This window comes from Gossypium hirsutum, chromosome D06 (genome assembly GCF_007990345.1).
Source record: "Gossypium hirsutum isolate 1008001.06 chromosome D06, Gossypium_hirsutum_v2.1, whole genome shotgun sequence".
Lineage (NCBI taxonomy): Eukaryota > Viridiplantae > Streptophyta > Magnoliopsida > Malvales > Malvaceae > Gossypium > Gossypium hirsutum.
The window spans coordinates 32,500,496-32,508,003 of NC_053442.1; the positions used below are offsets into that span (position 1 = coordinate 32,500,496).

At 34.0% G+C, this 7,508-nt stretch overlaps 1 non-coding gene across 1 annotated transcript; it reads right to left on the reverse strand.

Annotated features, from left to right (window-relative positions):
* Positions 1–7,050: 7,050 nt before the first annotated feature.
* Positions 7,051–7,157, reverse strand: LOC121218918 (small nucleolar RNA R71). Its single transcript, XR_005915402.1, has one exon. It is a non-coding gene; the product is annotated as a small nucleolar RNA R71 (small nucleolar RNA).
* Positions 7,158–7,508: the final 351 nt, after the last annotated feature.

Here is a 7,508-nt window from a genome sequence, read left to right on the forward strand (position 1 = left end):
GTCTTACGGAAAAAAATCTGTAAGACATTTTACGCAAAGAAGGGTTCGATTTTCCCGTGTTTTGAAGTTGCTTTTCCGGAAAAGCAATTCCTTTAGTTAATCAAACACCGTAAAAGAGGGAAAATGTTTTCAGGAAAATGAAATACTGCAATCAAACACACCCTAATATTGTCAACTTCTTTTTGGCCTTCTCATAAGATTTGCATCTGAACAAAACAAAGACAAAGTGAACAAACCTCAAAAATTGATGTCTTCTAGAGAATTTAGTTCAGGATCTGCAACCAAATAGACTGCATGTAGTGGCACAGTACCATCACCATCGTCAACAAACACAAAAACTCAACGAAAAGGTATGTGTTCAATAAAATCAATCAGAGTAATTCTATGCCATTTATCAATCTTTGAGGAAAGACTTTTTTCACATTCAATTTTAATTCCATTACAGAAGTTCTGTTAAATTTGTTTATTTTTTAGTATACAGGTCAAACGTCTTTTTTTTCTGCCATTTGTATTCTTCAATTCTTCAATTTTGTAGTCTTTCAAAAAATCAAAGGACCATAACCTATAAACCTTGAAACAAATCTGTAAACCCATTTGTATTTACATCATTGGCTAAGGCTTATATTTACAGTAAAGATCAGAGAAAGAAAAAATAAAAAAAAAAACTAACTAAATGTCTAATGAGAATTTAACCGAATAAATTAGGGTTAACACTGTTTTGTAGTCTTTCAAAAAATCAGAGGACCACAATGCAATGAATTTTGTACAGCATGCATGAATCAATATTCTAGGAGAAATCGCATTAATAGATACAACTATTCAGAGACATCGATATAGCAAACAAGAATAAATAGTTTATTAGAAGCAGCATCAAACCTACCGAATCAAGCACGCTCCTTAACATCAATTTCAATTTTTTTCTCTTATTTCTAGGTGGAAGATAATATACCAACTTTTACTTTCTAGGTTAGAGCCTCATCTGTTGCCATCAATCTAAAGTGAAAGCAAGCAACCCTAATCACAAGCTACTCGAGCTTGACTGAATCATACTCTGGTTCAATTTTTTGATGTCAGAATGAACCAAAAGAACATTTTATTCTCAGCCCTAAAAGTTCCCAATACTATTTAATTGATGTCTAATTAAGCAAGTCTTGCCATTCCAAATTAATCTAAATTGATGGCGTTGAGTCTCACTGCATTTTAGAGTGTAGGCATTGACCACCCCCCAAGCAAGAACATAAATTTCCATCAGGACAAAGAAGAGGGGAATTGCATAGAACACAGCCCATTACATTTTCAATACAGCTTCAGGTAGTGATACTTTGATGGAAATAATTCTCTTATGCTTTTTCAAGATGTCTAAAAGAACCCTTGTCCAGTACCCCCTGTAGCTCAACAGCCCTAGATCAGATAGTGGTCTTTCAGGTGTGCCAACTTTACCTTCTTTCTTCGAAAGTTCATATGCTGGGTCCATAACAGAGACAAAATAAGCAATAAAGTTGAATTATAAAAATACCGATGGGATCAAATACAAAGTACAATACAACAAAATCAAGTATAACATCATTTATATTCAAGACTACACAACTAGCATGAAGCAATAAAATTTAAGAAATTAGAAGATAGAGATTAAGTTTACGCCATGAAAATGTTATAAATTCGCAGCAGCTCATGATTCTAGTAAGCTAACTTGAGAACAATTCCAAACAACTAATTTTGAAATAAAGAAAACTAACCTCTAATTCTGGAAATGGGTGGAGCCGTGGAGGACCGAAGATGGATCGGTGCCGGACCGGAGGTGGATTGGTGCCGGAGGTGAAGGTTGAGAAAAAAAAAGGAGGAGGGCAGTCGGGCAAGGGGTTAGAGATTTGTGGAAGAAGGAAAACGGGAAATGGGGGAAATGGGTGGAGCCGTGGAGGACCGGAGGTGGATTGGTGCCGGACTGGAGGTGGATCGGTGCCGGAGGTGAAGGTTGAGAAAAAAATAGAGGAGGGCAGTCGGGCACTAGGGATTTCTGGAAGAGGGGAAATGGGGAAATGGGGGAAATGGGGAAGAAATGTTTAAATATATATATATAATTCGATTCATCCACACTTCCATTCCTTGTAGAGGAAGGCTAACTGCTTGCTGGCGGGGAGCTGTATAAGCGGTAACGTCCACGTACGGTTCCGTGAGAAGGGCGGTGGATAGAAATGGCCTTGTTGTACCTTACTCTCGTCTTCAATGGGGTCTGCTCTTTTTTTTTTGGGAGAGTATGCCAATATGATCTTACAAAAAAATTTGCCTGAGCTCCAGCCCATTTTATTTTTTTGCCCAAACCTATATTTCAGGCATATATTTTTGCTCGAACTCTCCCATATTTTGGGCTGGCCGTCGGGCCGAGTCACCCAGCCCATAAGCAACTTTAGTACTTATACACTAACATCAATAGTTTGTGCTGACAGGGCATTACTAGTCAATTCGGTAGTTTGGTGGTAGCCTTCGAGGCCAACATAAATTAAAAATATATATATAAATTAATTAAAAAGTATAATTTTTTAGATGTGTTTTTGGTAATTTTATATATATTTTTATAAAATATTAGTTTTTAGATTATTATTTTGAAAAATATATAAAATTATAAAAATATTTAAATATATAAAAGCCTATAATATATATATATAAGATTATTATCTTATACATTGTTAGTGGAGTAAAAAAAAACTCTACAAACGAATTTAAGTTGATAGAGTTTGTTTTTAGGGTATAATATAATAATTAAATAATTAAAAAAGATATTTGACGTTAACTACGCTTGTGGAGTTTTTTTACTCTACTGGTAGAGGATAGAATAAATTACCCATATATATAAGGAAATTTATTTGACGTAAAGCTTGTGGAGTTTTTTAGACTCTACAAGTATGTGTGACATCTACTTATAAGGTATATTAATATATATATAAGTGAAACATTTGTCACGCTCTCAATTCGCTTGTAAAATTTAAAAAATTACACAAGTTGTGTATCAAATAATTGTTCTATATATAAAAGCGTATAAACTTATAAAAAATATATAGTATAAAAAATTATAAGTAGATTATAAAAATTTATAAAAATATATTTTTATAATTTATAAGATTTTATTTATCTAAATATTTTTATAAATTTATATTTTATATATTTTTCAAAATAAGAATATAAAAAGCTGATATTTTATAATTTTTAAGAGTATAAAATTATCAAAAACACATCAAGAATGAACATGGACAATCATTTGTCCATGTTCAATCTTGATGTGAAAAAAAATAATTTTTATACTAAATTTAATTACTTATATATATTTGTAACACCCCACACTTGACCCAATCGTTGGGTCTGAGCTATAGGATGCCACATTCGTTGTCGGAGCAACTATGACCAATTACATTTAAATATCACCATTACATAGTTAATTACAAGTAATATAAGCATTAGATACAATTTATATTCATTCCCGAGTCTTGCATGAGCCTACGAAAGCTTTATTGCACCAAAGGTCGACTTAGGACTAAACTGTAATGTTTTCAAAGTTTGAAGTTGACGTTGTGACTTCGGGGGTTCCTCGCTGCGATGCCACATACTGACTTGACGTTGTTGTGGCGACCAATGCTCAACGTCGAGGTGTAGCACATGACTTAAATCTTGTCGTGATGACAAAGTTTGATGTCGCGACGTGACATACTATTTCAAAAGGTACCAAATGGTTCCAACAAAATCCAATTAAAACAACAATTTCTTCATATTGAATTTACCAATTCAAGCCAATACACCATTCACAAATGTTCAAACCTAGGATATCTCATCATTTAAATCTTTAAATTTCCTAGGAACATTGTATGACATGAACCGATAATGGTGTCTTACCATTTGAGCTGGAACCGGAACGTATCATCACACACACAAGGAGAGCGTAACATCCGAGAGACATTCTGTTTCCACCAAGAGAGCAACTTATTGAAAATTCGCAAGGAGAGATTCGACAACCACCAAAAATACCCATGGAGCAAAGAACTTTGCGTGACTACGCGATGCCCAACTTAGATGTTGTTCGAGGAAGCATTAATCGCCCTGCGATCAATGCTAACAACTTTGAAATCAAGTCGGGAATGATCCAAATGATACAATCAAACCTTCAATTGCGAGGGTCAATGAATGAGGATCCAAATCAACATCTTAAGAGGTTTTTAACCATTTGTGAATCTTTCAAGTATAACGGGGTATTCGATGACGCTATCTGTATTCGGTTATTCCCTTTCTCTCTTACTAACGATGCTTTTATATGGTTAGAGTCATAGCTAGTAGATGCAATCAACACTTAGGATGACCTAGCGAACATGTCATACCCTAATTTGTCAATTTATAGACAAGCTAATGAGTAGTTATATGGTTAAGTGTTTAATTAACTCCTAGAGATCCTAAGTTCAATTCCCCTTACTAACATTTTATTTTATTTTTGATTTTTTTGGCATTTAAAAAGGGGTTGGTCAACCCCCTTGCCATCCAACCCATAGTTGCCATGCTTGGGAAAATTCTTCCCTTGTTTACATGGTCAACTTTCCCTCAATAATCCCCGTTTTACTCCCATGATTCCCTTTCCATGCCATTGTCCCCTCAACATACCATTTTGCCTCCCTTACCATAGTGTGTCGTCCAATGCACCTAGACAATACTCATACTATTATTTTTTTCATTTTGTTCTTCTTTCCTATCTTTGCCTTCCTCATTCTTCCTCCCCTTTCTTTCTCTTTTTTTTTTCATTTTCACCACCTAAATAACCTCTTCTCTTCCTTTCTCCTCCACTTTACCACCACTAAAAGTCACCAAACCACCACCTTACCACTGTTGCCGTCGTCGCATTGCCGCACCACCGCCGCGCTATCGCCGTCGACCAGTACCTAATTTCTCTATTTTTTCAATCTTTTCTCCTCTTCTACTTGTTATCGATTTTCTAATAATTCAATTTTAGTATTTTGATCTTAATAGGGATTTATCCACATCCTATTTTCTAATCCATCTTTTTATATATTTTTTATACTCTGCCTAGTTGCAAATCCTCTTCCCTAATCGGTTCGTCGTGGGAATTTGTTGAGCCCCTATCCTTTTGATATTGTGTAAGTATTGAAGATCCCCTGTTTATGATATTTTCTCATACTTTTATATTCGATTAGGATGATTTAACATTACAGTTTATTGTGCATTCATGAAGTGATATTCGTAAATCTCGGATACGTACCCCACTTTTTGGTAGAGTGTCTTTTGGATAGATGAGTAGGTAAGTATTTTACTTAATCACTAAAATGAGAGTTTTTCATTAAAATAACTTTATTCTAATGCGATATAAAATTTTTTTATACTTAAGGACTCAAGAATTGACCTCCTTTTGTAGAGTTGGAAATAGAGTTGTTATCCTCGAAATTTGCGAAATCGGGTGTGGGGACTTATCTTGTTAAAATATATGATATTATTGTTAATCATAAAAATGTGAAACTATTAAATAACTGTTTAAGAAAAACTCTGAAAAGTGAAAATGGATGAATACACTAAGTATTTAAATGGAAAGCCCGTTAAAAAGAAGGATTCCAAGTAAGTGATTTTGAAACTTCAGATATGTGATATTATGTATGTGATTATGTGATTTTCTGTTAAACGTGTTGATATATGTTTTTCTTGATACTCATGTAATGTGATATATGGCATTATTGCATATGCATGTAAAATAAACATGCCACTGATTTGTTGATATTCTGATTTGCATGTTAAGCATGCTATTATTCTGATTTTGATTTACATGTTAAGCATGCTATTATTCTGATTTTGATTCGCATGTTAAGCATGCTGCTATACTGATTTTGATTCGCATGTAAAGTATGCCTACTAAAAATTATGTTCTGTATGCCATCATTGCTAGGCAACCCGAGATGGCATCGTTGTCGGGGAACCTGGGATAACTTAATTGGTAATATACCCGCAATATTCTGTATTTGGCAGCTTGACGACAATATATGGTGGCTTGACCACAATATTCTGTATCTGGCAGCTTTACTGCATTATCTGGTGACTTGTCCACATAATTGGTGTGTTATTGGATGGATGAGTTCTGGGGAACTCATTATGGTGTGTAGCGAAAATGAGTAGGAAATGTTTTCTGAAAATCTGCATTGTTTCTGAAAAAGCATTGCATTGATATCATCGCTATGCATATTGATAGATGTGATTTTGTGATTGTATATTTTTGAATATGTGATCTGTTATACTGAATGAGTTTCTGTTTTATTTTCTGTTGCTATGCAAATTGACCCACATTGGGCTTTAAAAGGTCACCCCTTTCAGTTTTTGATTTTTTTCAGATAATAATTGAGGTTAGGATATGGGCTCAGCTTATGGAGGTGCACTCGAATATTTTTCTTAAATAAATTATCACACTTTAATACTTGGTATTTTGGGATTGTTTTTGTTATTTTTGGACTAAGGTTTGAGACATTTCATTTGGTATTTGGATGGTTATGCATGATTGAATTTTTAAAAGTATCACCTAAATCGATTTATAAACTTGGTAAGAAAAACTGGATTTTTCAACCTAATTGACAACTCAACTCAATTTTGCTATTTCAAATATAAAACTTTGTTTCAGGAAACTCAACGTTATTTGCTCATTAAATTGGTATTTGACAAGACATGTCAAACTTCTGATTTCAAATCAACAAGGGAGAGTTATTTAAGATATTTTTGGCTGCGACGGTTTTGAAACATGTTGCTTTCTGTAAACTTTCAAAACTGGAGTTTTCTAAAGGTAACCAATTTTGAAATTTTTTTTTCCAAAAGGTTACATGTAGATACTATTTGGTTTTTCTCAAGCAAGTCAAAATGACGATTTTTAAATAACGAAGTTAGTCGAGAGAAATAGTTAAATGATTCTCTGTGCCATTACCATGGCTAATATGATATTCGAGATTTGACTATAACGTATAGGTCGGGTTTAAGGGGTTATAGAGCAGGTTTTGGGCAAAATATTTTCCCTCGAGCAAGACCATGAAACTTCGGATGGACATTACGAATTTTTGACAATTGGAAAGAGAGTCATTATACGAGGCTTGGGAGCGCTTCAAATTGATGTTATGCAAGTGTCCATACCATAGTTTACAAGATTGGTTGTGATCTGCCATGAATTACACTATTATTTACATCCTTTTTACACATAACTTTAGCTTGTTTAGTAGTTAAATCAAAGCATCTTAGTATATATTTAGGTTTTCATATTTAAAGTTGCAATTTATGCTTTTTAGTAGTTTTTTATTACAATTTATATATCTAAATAAAGTTACATGGTTTTGTAGGTCAAGTCGGGAGCTAAAGATGCATATTCAGGTCAAATCTGATACCTATGTTGCGACACCAACACACTGATGTCTAAGCATTGAAGATAAAAGCCAAAAACAAGTTCTAGAATGAAATTGCCCCTGATGTCGTGACACGCTCCCTACTGTGTCGCG